The sequence below is a fragment of the Coenobita brevimanus genome, chromosome 65 (genome assembly GCF_032717465.1).
Source record: "Coenobita brevimanus isolate Jiangsu-jjx chromosome 65, ASM3271746v2, whole genome shotgun sequence".
NCBI lineage: Eukaryota > Metazoa > Arthropoda > Malacostraca > Decapoda > Coenobitidae > Coenobita > Coenobita brevimanus.
The window spans coordinates 24,076,770-24,092,284 of record NC_137018.1 but is presented as its reverse complement, the minus strand read 5'-3'; positions in this window follow the sequence as shown (position 1 = coordinate 24,092,284).

The following is a 15,515-nucleotide window of genomic DNA, read 5'->3' as shown; positions in this document are numbered from 1 at the left end:
TTCCTATGATCTCCAGTCTTTCAAAGGCAGTGTGTCCAGGCATATCGAAATGAACGGATCTTGAATTTGGCTATCTTTTGTATTGTTTTTTTTTTTTTTCTTGGAAGGAACGGTTTGCGGGCTCCTGGCCTTTGGTTCCTTCTTCTGAGCATAAAAAAAAAAGCTATGAGATATTCGACAGGGTATGAAACTATGAGAGCGACTGAAAGAACATACTACAGCACCCTCATGAATGTCCGCCCCGGTTTGGCCTGAACACAGTCAGACGAAGCACTGATAATGATGATGATGGTGAATAATAATAATAATAATAATAATAATAATGATAATAATAATAATAATGATAATAGTAATAGTAATAATAATAATAATAATAATAATAATATAATAATAATAATAATAATAATAATAAAATAATGATAATAATAATAATAATAACAATAACTAGAACACCGTAAAATAGTCCAGGGACGATTTGATAAAGAAAAACTTCCCACAGCTATTTTTTTTTTTTTTATGTGAGAAAGAAGGAACCAAAAGCCATGAGCCCGCAAAACTGTTCCTTCCAAGAGAAAAACAAAATACAATAGAGAGCCAAATTCAAGATCCGTTCATTTCGAGATGCGTGGACACACTGCGTTTGAAAGACTGGAGATCATAGTAAGCAGGAAATACAGACAAAGGGAGACAGTTCCAGAGTTGACCTGTTGCATAAATGAAGGACTGGGAGTAACGGTTAACTCTTGCATTAGAGAGTTGGACAGAAAAGGGATGAGAGTTTGCTGCTAGACGGATGTTACGTGCCCGTCGTAGAAGTGGAGGAATGCATGCAGACAGTTCAGAGGAACAGTGACCATTGAAGTAGTGATAGAAAAGAGATAAAGATGCAACACTGCGGCAAAGAGACAGAGGTTGAAGGGAGTCAGTAAGAGGGGGAGAGTTAATGAGACGAAAAGCCTTTGACTCCACCCTATTGAGAAGAGCTGTATGTGGGGAGCCTCCCTACACATGAGAGTTGTACTCCACACAGGGGCGGATAAAACCCCTGTATAGAGTCAACAATTGTGCGGGGGCAAAGAAGGAATGGAGTCGGCTTAGAACACCCAATAGCTTGGAAGCAGATTTTACAAGAGATGTAATATGATCTCTCAAAGACAAGTCCCGAGCAAATGAAACCCCAAGCATGTTCAACGATGATGCAGGATTAAGTTGAGTATTATTAAACATAAGTGGGTATACCTGTGGAAGATTTTGTTGGGTTGATAGGTGCAAAAACTCAGTCTTTGATGCATTAAAAACAACCAGATTATTTTTATACCAGTCAGAGATACGAGCCAAGTCAGACATTAGGTGTGCCATTGCCTCATCCCTTGCCTATTGAAGTAACTGCTGAGCTGGACGTTGCATGAATCGAATGGAAAGGTGAAGGGTGGAGTCATCAGCGTATGAGTGGACAGGATTAGATGTACAGCTTAGAAGGTCATTGATGAATAAAAGGAAGAGAGTTGGTGATAGGACAGAGCCCTGAGGAACACCACTGTTAATAGATCTAGGAGAAGAACGATAGCCGTCTACAACAGCGGCAATAGAACGACCAGAAAGGGAGCTAGAGATGAAGGCACAGATAGAAGGATAGAAACCGTAAGAGGGCAGTTTGGAAATTAAAGATTTATGCCGGACTCGGTCGAAAGCCTTTGAGATGTCAAGTGCAATGGCAAAGCTTTCGCCAAAGTCCCAAAAGGAGGATGACCAGGAGTCTGAAAGGTAGGTGAGAAGATCGCCTGTGGAGCGTCCCTGACGGAACCCATACTGACGATCAGAAAGAAGGTTGTGATAGGAAAGATGCTTTATAATTTTTCTATTAAGAATAGATTCAAAAACTTTTGAGATACAGGATGTTAAAGCAATTGGGCGATAGTTAGAGGGTTGGGAATGGTCACCCTTCTTTGGGACTGGCTGAATAAGAGCAAACTTCCAGCAAGAAGGAAAGGTACAAGTTGACAGACAAAGGCGAAAGAGTTTGCCTAGGCAGGGTGTAAGCACAGAAGCACAGTTCTTGAGAACAACAGGAGGGACTCCATCAGGCCCATATGCCTTATTAGTACTGAGGCCAGCAGTGGCAGAAAATACATCAGCTGAAGAAATTTTAATGTTAGCCATGAGGAAGTCAGAGGGGGGAAGTGATGGAGGAACAGCACGGGTATCGTCTAAGGTGGATTTGGAGGAGAAAGTCTGAGCAAAGAGATCTGCTTTATCAGTAGAAGAAATAGCTACAGAGCCATTAGAGTAGAAAAGAGGAGGGAAGGATGATGAGGTAAAGTTGTTAGAAAGGTTTTTGGCAAGGTGCCAGAAGGAGCGGGAAGAGTTCGAGTCGGAGAGTTGAGAACATTTTGTACGGATGAAATTATTTTTAGCAGAGCGAAGAACAGACTTAGCACAATTCCGGGCAGAAATGTATAAAAGATGTGATTCAGGGGTGGGTTGACTCCGGTACCTTTTATAGGCCCTCTCCTTGTTGCAGACAGCATTAGAACAAGCGTGATTAAATCAAGGCTTTCTTGCGTTAGTCAAAGGATATGAGAAAGGAATGTATGCTTCCATGCCTGAGAGAATAACCTCCATAATGCGCAAGGCACACCCAGTTGGCTCATGGCCATGAAAGCAATAATCATTCCAGGGAAAATCAAAGAAGTACTGCCTGAGGGCCTCCCAATCCGCAGCTCCAAAGTGCCAGAGACGACGTTTTTTTTGGAGGGTCCGCAGGCCGTATCAGAGCGATAGGACAGGTTAAGGTGATAAGGTTGTGATCGGAGGAGCCAAACGGAGAGAAAAGATTGACAGTGTAAGCAGAAGGATTAGTTGTAAGGAAGAGATCAAGTATATTGGAGCTCTCTCCAAGGTGGTCAGGGATACGGGTAGGGTGCTGTACAAGCTGCTCTAGATCATTAAGGATAGAAAAGGTGTAGGCTTGTTCACCAGGTGGATCAGTGAAAGGAGAGGAGAGCCAAAGGTGGTGGTGAACATTGAAATCTCCAAGAATGGAGATTTCAGAGAAAGGAGAGATGGATAGAATGTGTTCCATCGTAGAAGTAAGATAGTCAAAGAATTTTTGATAGTCAGTAGAATTAGGAGATAATTAAACAGCACAGATATATTTAGTCACAGAATGACAGGAAAGCCGAAGCCAGAGTGTAGAGAATTCAGAAGAATTGAGTTCAGGAACACGAGAGCAAGATAAGTTGTTGCGTATATATATACACAACAGCCACCTTTGGCTTTGAAATGAGTATAGAGAAAGTAGGAGGATACAGAAAAGGATTTGCTGTCAGTTGCCTCAAACAGCTGAGTCTCAGTTAGGAAAAGAAAGTGAGGTTTAGAGAAGGAGAGGTGGGGCGAAAGTTAGAGGAAAGGCCACGAATGTTGCAGAAATGAAGAAGAAGAGAGTCAGACAGTGGTTCCAGGCACCTGAGTCGTCACCGGGAGAGGGGCTGAAGGTGGGGACATTTATGGTCCCCCCCCCCTGGGGACTCCGAGGCTATGTTTTTCGACGCCATTTTTGAAAATTTTGAAAAGGAAGTGTGGTGTGTATTGTGCATGTAGTTTGGTGTTGATAGTTGGAGAAACTTGTATTGGAGAGCATGCTGGTCTACTCTCTGTGTTACTGAGACACTGAAAAAGTTCAGCAAAGGGGGATGGTCGGGACCTAGTCCCGAGGCCTGATGAAACGGGAGCTCCAGCTCTCCGTGTCATCAGCTTTCCATCCACCTTGGGAGTACTGCCCTGCTCGACTGGTGCTACAGTCTACTCCACACCACCAGATGTCGAACTGTAAACGGACCTTAAAGTCAAGGTCACTGATCTTGCGCATATCACCTTTGGTCATGACAGTCTATAAGTCCAACAGGTTTGGTGACTCTAGCTTTAATCTTTCATGGAATATTAGTTGACATACTGGACTTCCGGATAAAGTCCCATTGTTTTACCCCGAGTGATCTCAGAGAATAATCAACTGATTCAAACCACATTCCTTTTCGCGCTGTGTCCGTCTCAAGTCTATATTGTGGTAAAATTTTAACTTGCTAGTTTAAGCGATTCTTGAGTTAGCGTGGCTGACTCACTTATCTCTGTTCCGGATAATATCCGGAGATCCGGTTGACGGATTACCACCATATTTGGCCGAAACAAGCGGACAGCTGTCCGACTAAGCTGACCAAGTTTGAAAGTTCTAGGACAAGCAGACTCCGAAATATCAAAATAAAAAAAAAGTCAAAATAATAATACATACGGACAAGAATAATAAAACTTTCCACAAGGATGTGGTAAGTTTTAATAGCAGTAGTAATTGTAGTTGTAGTACTAGTAGTGGCGGCAGCAGCAAAACAACCGACTCACCCATACATATGATCGGTTCCTGCAAGCTAACACCATGGCATCGGATGGTTGGTTGGTCTGCGAGGTGGCTGTGGTAGGTATGGAAGTTGTGGTAGCGATGGTGGTGGTGACTGTGGTTGTGGTGGTCCTCTTTGGCGATGGTGGTGGTTTTGGTAACACTCCCTGAATAGAACTGCTGCTTCTAGTAGTTTTGGTAGCAACAGTGATAATGGTAGTTGCGGTAGGAACGATGGTTGTAGCTGTTTTGGTTGGAGTGGTTGTTGTGATGTTGATAGTCGTGGAAGTGATGGTAGATGTGGTAGGAACGATGGTTGTACCTGTGTTGGTTGCTGCAATAGTGGTAGTTGTGGTAGGAACGATGGTACTGGCTGTGGTGGTAGGGTTGGTGATGACAGTGGTGGAAGGAGTGGTAGCTGTAACAGCTGTGGTAGGAGAGATGTTGGTTGCAGTACAACTACCACCACCATAACCACCAACACTAAGACCACCATCACCAAAACCACTACCACCATCACAACCACAACTACCATCACCACAACTACAGCTATCAACCTCACCTGAGTTCATCCTTCCTTGTACACCTGTGGACGAGAAAAGTAATAGGTTAATGTTTTCAAATTGAGACGTCTGTCTATCTATCTATTCATCTATCTTTCTATCCGTCATTGTCTTTGTGTCGATCCATCCATCAATCTAGATGTCTACCTATCTGTCTATATATGTCTATCTGTCTGTATGTATGTAAGTGTATGTATGTATGTATGAATTTGTATGTATGTAGGTAGGTAGGTACCTTAATGTATGTATGTATCTCTTTATCTGTCCTTTTTGTTCCAGTCAGGGGTGTAGGGGGCCGGGGCTAGGCTTCTTAGTCCCAACATTTAGGGCGAGGTATGGCCAGCCTCGCTAACCCCTGAGTGACATTAAATGCACAATAAACCCCAACTATCCCTCGATTGAAACCCTTTGATCCTATCCGATTGTAGCGCCTCAACCCACTACACCACCAGGCGTCATTTGATTTTACGATGACCACCCAACGTAGTAAATGACTTCCTGGGTTAAAGGAAATCATTTACCTTGTCACTCAGTGTAGAGTCGCCTGAAATTTGCACTACATAAAGTGCGTGGATACGTTTAAAAAAATGCATCTGAAGGTCGCAAAGTTCGATTAAAAAAAAAAAAAAAATCTTTAAATAGAGGCACTCTCTCTCTCTCTCTCTCTCTCTCTCTCTCTCACTGCCACCCCCGCCCCGAGCAATTAAATACGCAAACATGTGCATCCCCATCTATGTTTTATTTAAAAAAAAAAAAAAAAAAAAAAAAAATATGTTGGGTATGAGATAATGGACTGTATCAGTCGTGGCTTTTCCAGACTTCATGACATATCCTTCTCAGCGATTTATTTTTGACGTTACACCTCAATAACCAGTGTCTGTGACATCCTATGGCAACAATAAAGCGATATAAATACTGAGCTAGAATACACGTAAATAAATAGCTATGGAACAGGAGATACGAAGCTTGTAATGAAATAAATCTATACAATAAAAGAGTTCCGATGTTTGTTTGTTTGTCCTTCAGTCACACCCAAACCAAGGGCCAGATATCCACAGACCCATATATATTCTGAATCAGGGTGACCCAAGGATGGTTTTAGGGGGGGGGGACAAAATTCAGATCTGGGTCATTTGAGGTCACCAGTAGAGTGTTCACCTTTTTAGCCCGGGCAACGCCGAGCACCGCTGTAGTCCAATTTTTGGCATGGAGACCCACATGACCTCCAGTTCGGACATAGGCTATGTGAGGTTGACCTCCAACGTCATTTTAGGTCGCCGGTCGGAGGTCATTTAAGGTCACCCGTAATACATGCTCGAACGACTGGACCCAGCAGCCCAGTTTCAAGTGATGAGAGGCTGGTGTCAGACATGGTACTTCGCAAGTAACTTTTTATGAGTCGCAATGAGAAGAAACCCCTCTCACATGATGTTGAAGTTGGTGGCAGTATCAGCGCAATGTCAATGAGCTTACAGAGATATGGGAATGCTTCCTTATATGGACTCATGAAAGTTGAAAGTTCACCTAGGTTGCTAACAATAAGCCCCTCATTTTTCCTCTTTTTCCACGTCTTCTTGCCTGTCACAGCTCTACATCTAGGTATTCAGTATCCACACAGTACTGCTCAGCCATACGTTTCAAGGTGCTAAAGTCAAGAAACTTTGAGCTATGTGGATCTAGTACAGGCAATGATATGAGCAACATCTTATTGGTATCACTAAGCCTTGAGTGCGGTTCTACAAGTAACCTATCCAATACATCGTAGCACAGTCTATGCAATACTACAATACTTTTTTACAAGTGAATCATGGCTGTCTTCTATGTTTTGTTGCCCAGTTGACTCCAAAACCAAGCTGTCCTGCAGATGTCTAGAGAGTCTAGTCATCTTCTGGGCTGGATCTTCAACACGTACAGCAGCTTGATTTTGAACACCTTCAGCTTTGACCCACAGTTCATGCCAATATTCCTCATTCCTGTGAGAAGCCAAGTCTTCTTCAACTGCCAGAACCATGTTTGCTGCAGCTGACAGATGAAGCGATGGAGATTGCAGCATACCAAGTAACTTTGTTTTCTGCAAAATGCTGGTGAACATGACAGTTGAGGTAACTATACTATGATCAATATTCTTTAGTATGTTGGCATCAATGGCATGTTTTCCTATGTGTGTCTCAGCTATTTCTTTCAGGGTTGCCATGCCTCCAGGAAGTGTATCTAGAAGGACTTATAAGGTAAGTACTGGCATGACCATCTTGTGTCACTTAATTTCTTCATCTTCTTCACCTGCTTTCCAGGATATATATATATATATATATATATATATATATATATATATATATATATATATATATATATATATATATATATATATATATATATTTAACAAAGAACTCACGAGGCACATGTGAGGACATGTAAACATACGGTAGAGAGTCTCAAGAAATCCAGTGAATTTATCAGCTAGTAGGACAGACTTAACACAATCAGCTATGATCAGATTCAGTCTATGGTTGTAGGACTGAGTGCACTCGGCTCTAGAAGAACCTTCTTTAAATAATACCTGAACAACTTTATTCACACCACTCATCATAGAGCTCCCAAGTTCCCAACATACGTTTGTCCTACACAATCCCTTGGATCTATGTTGCAAGATTTAAGTATCTGAATCATATTCTCCTTTAAATACTTAGCATTCAAGTCACACAACTGGGCAAAACCCAAAAACTTTTCATGGATATTATTATGGAAGAGATACCTTGCAACAAGTGACAGCTGTTCTCTCCCGCTGATGTCCTTGCTTTCATCCATCATGACTGAGTATTCAGTGCTGACATGCATATTTCATCTCTTATAATGCATGCAAGAATCTCAATCATTTTAGTCTGGATCTCTGGGCTTGCATACTTTACACTATGTATTCCTGTCAGCCTCTGTTTTTATAGTGCTGTCATATTCATTGACTAACTCCAATATTTCAAGAAAATAGCCTCGTTGCTGCTTTCACTGTCCTCCCTGTGACCTATATGTGCAGTTTTCTGTTTTGCTGTTGGGCATAATACTTTTCCAACTTGTTTCACATAATGTCTGTTTTCTTTCTTTTTTTTTTTTTCTTTTTTTTTCAGGAGCCGAAACTAATGCAATATTGATCCTCTTTCCTGATTCTAGGTGGGACTGAAAGTCTTTCCAGGCACAAAATGTGGCCTTGTGATAATCACTTCTCTCATGCTGTGCAAATCCAAAGTGCCTCTCTACGGCATTTTTTCCATTTGTCAGTTATCTCACATTGTGAAGGTATTTTTTGACATGGTTCGGCAAGGAACAGGGAACAACCTACAACTGATGCAGAAAGCTGCATCCTAACTAACTGAATACTCAGTTCATACCATCTGGCCGAGAAAGTCCGTCGCTGTGTGCTAAATTGTGTGCTGGGAAATGTTGACAGTTTTGGTTGGTTATGCTCATCAGTTCGTCCAGCATTGATGCCAGAGGGTCCCGTAAGCTTATGAATTAGCTTACGTGTTGCTCTTTGTTCTGCTGGCGTTTCACATGTGCTGCAACACTATCTTCATCAACTATATTGTCATCACCTCCCTCAGGTTGATTCACCGCTGTCATTTAGCCACACATTTTCCTCATCAGAAGGATGCGTGGAATTAGTATCAGCAGCAAACTGGCTTTGTCTTTGGCACTTGATGCAGGTTGTCCAGCTTCATCTGCTGATCGTCTCCCAGTCAGGAAATGCTCAATACTTCTCGGCATATTGACTAGATATATCCTTCACAAGTCACAACTGCTGAAAATATCGCTGCAAACCCCCAGCCGGATACACACGTCACCGCTGCTGATACTGACAGCAGAACTGCTCTGTTAGTCACTAACGGGTCACGCGCCAAACGTCCGCCGTCAACTGTCCCTCTACCTCTTGCCTTCTTTAGTTTATACAACAGCTGCGACATCTGGAATATTCTGGAGTCTCGGATAGTCTTCAGAACGTTAGGACATTCATCACCACATAACTAAACGATTTAACTAATAAACACATCAACAAATTAATTAGATTTTTTTTTTTAATGCGAGGAAGAAGGAACCAAAGGCCATGAGCCCGCAGTAACAGTTCCCTCCAAGAGAAAAACAAAATACAATAGAAAGCCAAATTCAAGATCCGATCATTTTGAGATGCCTGGACACACTGCGTTTGAAAGCCTGGAGATCATAGGCAGCAGGAAATACAGACAGAGGGAGACAGTTCCAGAGCTGACCTGTTGCATAAATGAAAGACTGGGAGTAACGGTTAACTGTTGCATTAGAGAGTTGGACAGAAAAGGGCTGAGAGGTTGCTGCCAGACGGGTGCTACGCGCCCGTCATAGAGGTGGAGGAATGCAAGCAGACAGTTCAGAGGAGCAGTGACCATTGAAGTAGCGATAGAAAAGAGATAAAGATGCAACAGTGCGGCGAAGAGACAGAGGTTGAAGGGAGTCAGTAAGAAGAGGAGAGTTAATGAGACGAAAAGCCTTTGACTCCACCCTATTGAGAAGAGCTGTACGTGGGGAGCCTCCCCACACATGAGAGTTGTACTCCACGCAGGGGCGGATAAAACCCCTGTATAGAGTCAACAATTGTGCAGGGGCAAAGAAAGAGCGGAGTCGGCTTAAATACACACAATTTAGATTAAATAGAGAAACACAGAACACATTTATGACAAAACTTCCATGAACTTTCCAAAGTACATAATAACACATCGCTTCTAGAACATTCCAGACTCTTAGGTAAACTAATACACATAATGATATTTGTCAACAAAGAAGAGGTAATAAATAAAATCTAATTGACATAATAAAAATATACAGTAATTAAAAACTATGTGTCACAGTATTAACAATATAAATTGAAATAACTGTGAATTTAACACGAAACTGAACACTCAGTTCAATGCCTCAGATAATGATATACAGAATAAGGTGCACATTTTGCCAGTCAGTGTTGCCACAGTGTTGTCACATGTTATTGAAACTTCATCCATCAACTAAATTCATCAGTGTATGAAACCCTTTTGCCAAGAAATATTTGCTGGGAGGGGGGGGGGACCTGGGGGAGGCACAGGCCTTAAATGGGGAGACACATGTCCCCCCTCCAGGCCACCCCATGTCTACGCCACTGTACCACATTCCAGCAGCTACCTAACTACTTGTCAGTCCTTTATATAGCGACCTTCATTGTCACTTCTGAATACATTTTTAACTGGACGTGGGTCGTGGGGGTCGTTAGATGAAGGAGTGCTTGAGGTCGTTAGATTTTTTTTTTTTTTTTAAACAACCCCTCAAGCCGTTTCAAATTTTCACCAACTCATTCCAAATTCCACAAAGGCGTTTCATTTTCAACACATGCGTTTCACTAATATTTCTAACTATCACAGTTTCAGGCCGATCGTTTCAAATCTCCTCTAAAATCGTTAGTTTCAAATCTCATGAAAACTCTCCCCTAACCGTCTCACTCGCCACTTTAAACGCACCTCTTGAGTAGATCTGGTTGCAGAAGGAGAGAGAGAGAGAGAGAGAGAGAGAGAATCTTGATTTCAAAATAATTACATTCAGTTTCCGTTGAAATAATAATAATAATAACAATAATAATAATAATAATTTAGTGACAATAACAATAATAATAATAATAATAATTTAGTAACAATAACAATAATAATAATAACTATAATAATAATAATAATAATAATAATAATAATTATAATAATGATAATTTACTACTTGAATAATAATAATAATAATAATTTACTATTTCAATAATAATAATAATAATAATTATTATTATTATTATTATTATAATTATAATTATAATAATAATACTAATTTACTACTTCAATAATAATAATAATAATAATAATAATTATAATCATAATAATAATAATAATAATTTACTACTTAATAATAATAATAATAATTATTATTATTATTATTATTATTATTGTTATTATTATAATTATAATAATAATATTAATAATAAAAATGGCAATAATAATAATAATAATAATAAAAATAATAATAACAATAATAATAATAAAGAATTCTGAAATCGCTGAAGCAATATTCAATGAATACCACATTTCAGATTATAATGCCACATTCCAGAAAAACTTGGAAAAAAAAAACACACTTGTACATCAGATATGGTGTACAGTCTTTGAAATATACTCAGTATTAAGAATGGTTGTGGTACCTGGTGCATTATTAATAATACATTATAACTGAATGTGCAGAGATAGGTGTCATGATTTTTTTCTTAAACAATATATATATATATATATATATATATATATATATATATATATATATATATATATATTGTTACGAAACAGAGAAAGATAATGTACACTTTAAGTGAGAATACGAAGAGTCACTACTGTCCCGTAAAGTTCCAGGTTCAAAACAAAAGAGTTAGGTAAAATTACAAGTTAAAGTTTAATGCTCAAAATAACAACAAAACATTCAGGACTCATAAGGATAATGTAATGGCAAAATAAACAGGTTAAATATATGGTTAACTGCAATAGCCTCTATTAACACGAAATTAGCAAGAGTAAATTTATCTAAGTCAGCCCTGATAAAATGAGATACCTGATAATACTCAGTGAATGCCAGATAAATAATTACAGATACAAACTATTATCAAAAATGACTGACACAAAGAACCCCACACGAATTACAAAAACTTCACTAGGCCTACAAATTAAACTTATGCTATACAGTACAAGAAAAAATGCAACAACAGTTATACTCAAATTACACACAGCTGCTAGATGGTTGGAGATTTCTTGAGCACTCACAATAATAATATCTGTACAGGGGAGGACAGAGATGTGAACAAAATGAGGAGCAGATCTAAGTGGCAATGATGCAGAGACTGAGCTCATTATATAGGGGCCAGCAGAGCTTGATACAACTTGTAATAAGGACGCGCAAATGAAGCTATGGGGACAAAGAGATGAAAATCCTGGTCTGAACTCCAGAAATGACGACTTACTCTACTATAACGGTAGAAGGGGGGGACTGAGGCAGAACACGCTCGTGATCAAACATGCAGCATACTGTGCGTTAAAATTACACAAAGGATGATGAAATCATAGGCTATGTAACACCTCCCCACAAAGAAAAAGAAATTTACAAAGGAAATTTCTTATTACTCTAAAACAATCTGTCTAAAGTCTAGATAAGCAATCTGCAATAACATTTTCTTTCCCCTTGACATGTTGTATGTCTAATGAATACTCCTGAAGAAGTAGACTCCATCTTGTCAATCTCTGATTTTTATCTTTAAACTTACTAAGGAATTTCAGTGGGTTATGATCGGTATAAATGACTATGGGGTCAAAACCAGAACACAAATAAAATGAAAAATGCTGTAAACCCAAAATCAAGGCCAAAAGCTCTTTCTCAATAGTTGAGTAGTTCTTTTGAGGTGGAGTGAACTTCTTACTGTAATAAGATACAGGATGTTCAATACCCTGATCATCCTCTTGCAGCAAAACAGCCCCAGCTCCTGTATCACTTGCATCAACAGCCATCTTAAAAGGCTTAGCAAAATTTGGAGTAGCGAGCACTGGCTGACTTAATAGAATAGCTTTAAGTTTGTTGAAAGAGGATTCACAGTTATCGGTCCAGACAAATTCAACTCCCTTTTTCAGTAGGTCTGTAAGTGGTGATACAAGAATAGAAAAGTTAAGAACAAATCTCCTGTAATAACCTACCATTCCCAAAAATCTTTGTAGCTCCTTCCTACTTTTAGGTCTGGGAAGATCACTTATAACCTGAACCTTAGCTTCTGGTGGTGCAACATGTCCATCACCAATTACATACCCAAGGTACTGAACTTTAGCTTGACCAAACTCACACTTTGATAAATTAGCTACAAGATTAGCATGAACCAAACGGTCAAGAAATTTACTGACATGGCATAGGTGATCTTTCCAGTTGTCACTGAAGATTAATACATCATCAATATAAACAACACACCCTGCCAAACCCTCTGTTACAACATTCATGAGCTTCTGAAATGTGGCTGGTGCATTCTTCATACCATACGGCATTACAGAACATGCAAAAGCCTTTCCTAGTGTTACAAAACATGAGATCTCCCTAGCACGTTCAGTCATAGGTACTTGCCAGTATCCCTTTAACAAATCAAACTTACTTATGTACCTAGCCTTTCCGATCTTGTCTATGCAATCTTCCACACGAGGGAGAGGGTAAGTGTCTGTTTTAGTTATCTGATTAACATGTCTGTAGTCAATGCAAAGCCTCTGTGACCCACCTGGCTTAGGGACTAGAGTAACAGGAGAACTCCACTCGCTCTGACAGGGCTCAATCATCTTGTGGTCCAACAGGTAGCCAAGCTCCTTCTGGATGAGAGGAACTTTCACTGGGTTCACACGGTAAGGAGGCAATTTAATTGGCTTTGCGTCTCCAACATCGACATCATGCATCAACACAGTGGTTCTTCCTGGAGTGGCACGGAACACTTGCGGGTACTCCTGCAGTAATGCCGAAAACTCCTGCCTTTCCTTGGGTGGTAGATGAGAAAGCTTAGTCTGGAGATCATTCATGATATCAGGATTCTTCCCCAAACTATCACTCAGGCTCATACTGCATGGGAGAGCTTCACTTGCAGACTCGGGTGGAACAGCTACAGTGCAGACTGGATTATTTTCGTCCCGCCTGTGATATAACTTTAGCATGTTGATGTGACATAGTTGCTTGCTCTTTCTACGATCTGGTGTGGCGATGACATAGCTGACATCACTGAGTTTCTTCTCCACGAAATAAGGGCCACTAAACTTGGCTTGAAGAGGTTGCCCATGAACTGGTAGCAGAATCAAAACCTGATCTCCTGGCTGAAAGTGGCGTAACCTGGACTTCTTATCATACCAAGTCTTCATCTTCTCCTGAGCAGCTCCTAAATTCTCTCTCGCCAGCTGTAAAGCAGTGGACAGCCGTTCTTTGAACTTCATCACATACTCCAGCAGGTTGACGTCATCTTCCTCCGACAGCCAGCATTCCTTGAGTAACTTAAGGGGTCCTCTTACTTCATGGCCAAACAGTAGTTCAAAAGGTGAGAAGCCCAGTGATTCATTTGGAGATTCTCTTGCGGCAAACACAACGAATGGAAGACCTTTATCCCAGTCTTTCTGATGTTCCAAACAGTATTTCTTAAGCATCGATTTAAGTGTTTGATGATATCTCTCCAACGCTCCTTGGGTCTGCTGGTAAGCTGAAGACGTGATCTGGGTGATGCCCAACTCTTTCAGAGACTGCTTGAAAACGTTTGACATGAAATTACTTCCCCGGTCTGACTGTACCTCCTTGGGCAGACCAAACTTTGTGAAGAACCCTAGCATTTCCTTAACCACGTTCTTTGCTGAAATGTTTCTAAGTGGAATGGCTTCAGGATAACGAGTAGCCATATCAATCATGGTCAACACATAAGAAAATCCTGAAGAAGTCTTAGGAAGAGGGCCCACAATATCCACCAACACACGGGTGAAAGGCGCCTCAAAAGGAGGAATGGGAACTAGAGGTGCAACCTTTTCAGTCTGATTACACTTCCCCACAACTTGACAGGTGTGACAAGACTTACAATACCAGGAAACATCCCTGAAGATACCTGGCCAGTAGAAGTGTTTCAAAATGCGTGCCACAGTCTTCCTCACTCCAAGGTGTCCTGCCAAACTGGAATCATGAGCCACTCGAATGATATCCTGCCTACAAACACGAGGGATGACAACTTGATGTACAACCTCCCATTCACAGTCGGCTGATGCTGTTGGGGGTCTCCACTTCCTCATAAGTACTCCTGACTTTACATAATAACAAGTAGAAGCACCGGCTGACTCTTCTTCACTGTAAGCAGAGTTAGCTAGACCTTTCAACTCAGGGTCAGCAACCTGCAACTCAACCAACTCTTGACGAGACAAATTATCAACACTACGGGGTACTGCCTCATCTGGTGAATGGTCCAAATTAGCAAGAAAAGTGTCAGCTAGGATAACATCATCATCATCATCATCCTCTAAATCACCAGTAACTTTAGACTTAGCCCTAGTGACAGCACATGCAGAGAACACATCAGGGACATCACAATCCTGGGCCGCAGCCACTGGCTCACTAGACAACTGAGGAGCTGGACACACTTGACTTCCACCAATATCATTTCCAAGTAAGAAAGTTACACCTGACATTGGGAGTGTCTCAACCAACCCAACCATAACGGAACCATTAACAAAACCAGACTCTAAATTCACTCTGCACAGAGGGACAGAGAAGTAATTATTCCCTACACCTTGTAAGATTACAGTTTCATCAGAGGAATTAACATTAGAGCCTAGAACACTGGTCACCATAAGGGATTGGCAAGCACCTGTATCACGATATATTTTAACTGATTTCCTGTCATTACTGTCCAGAGGACTGACAAAACCATCAGACAGGAAATTAGCACATGAACTCTTGAGAGTGTCACCCACGTTACTGCTCAAAAGAGGAGCTCCATCATGAGAATTTAAGTT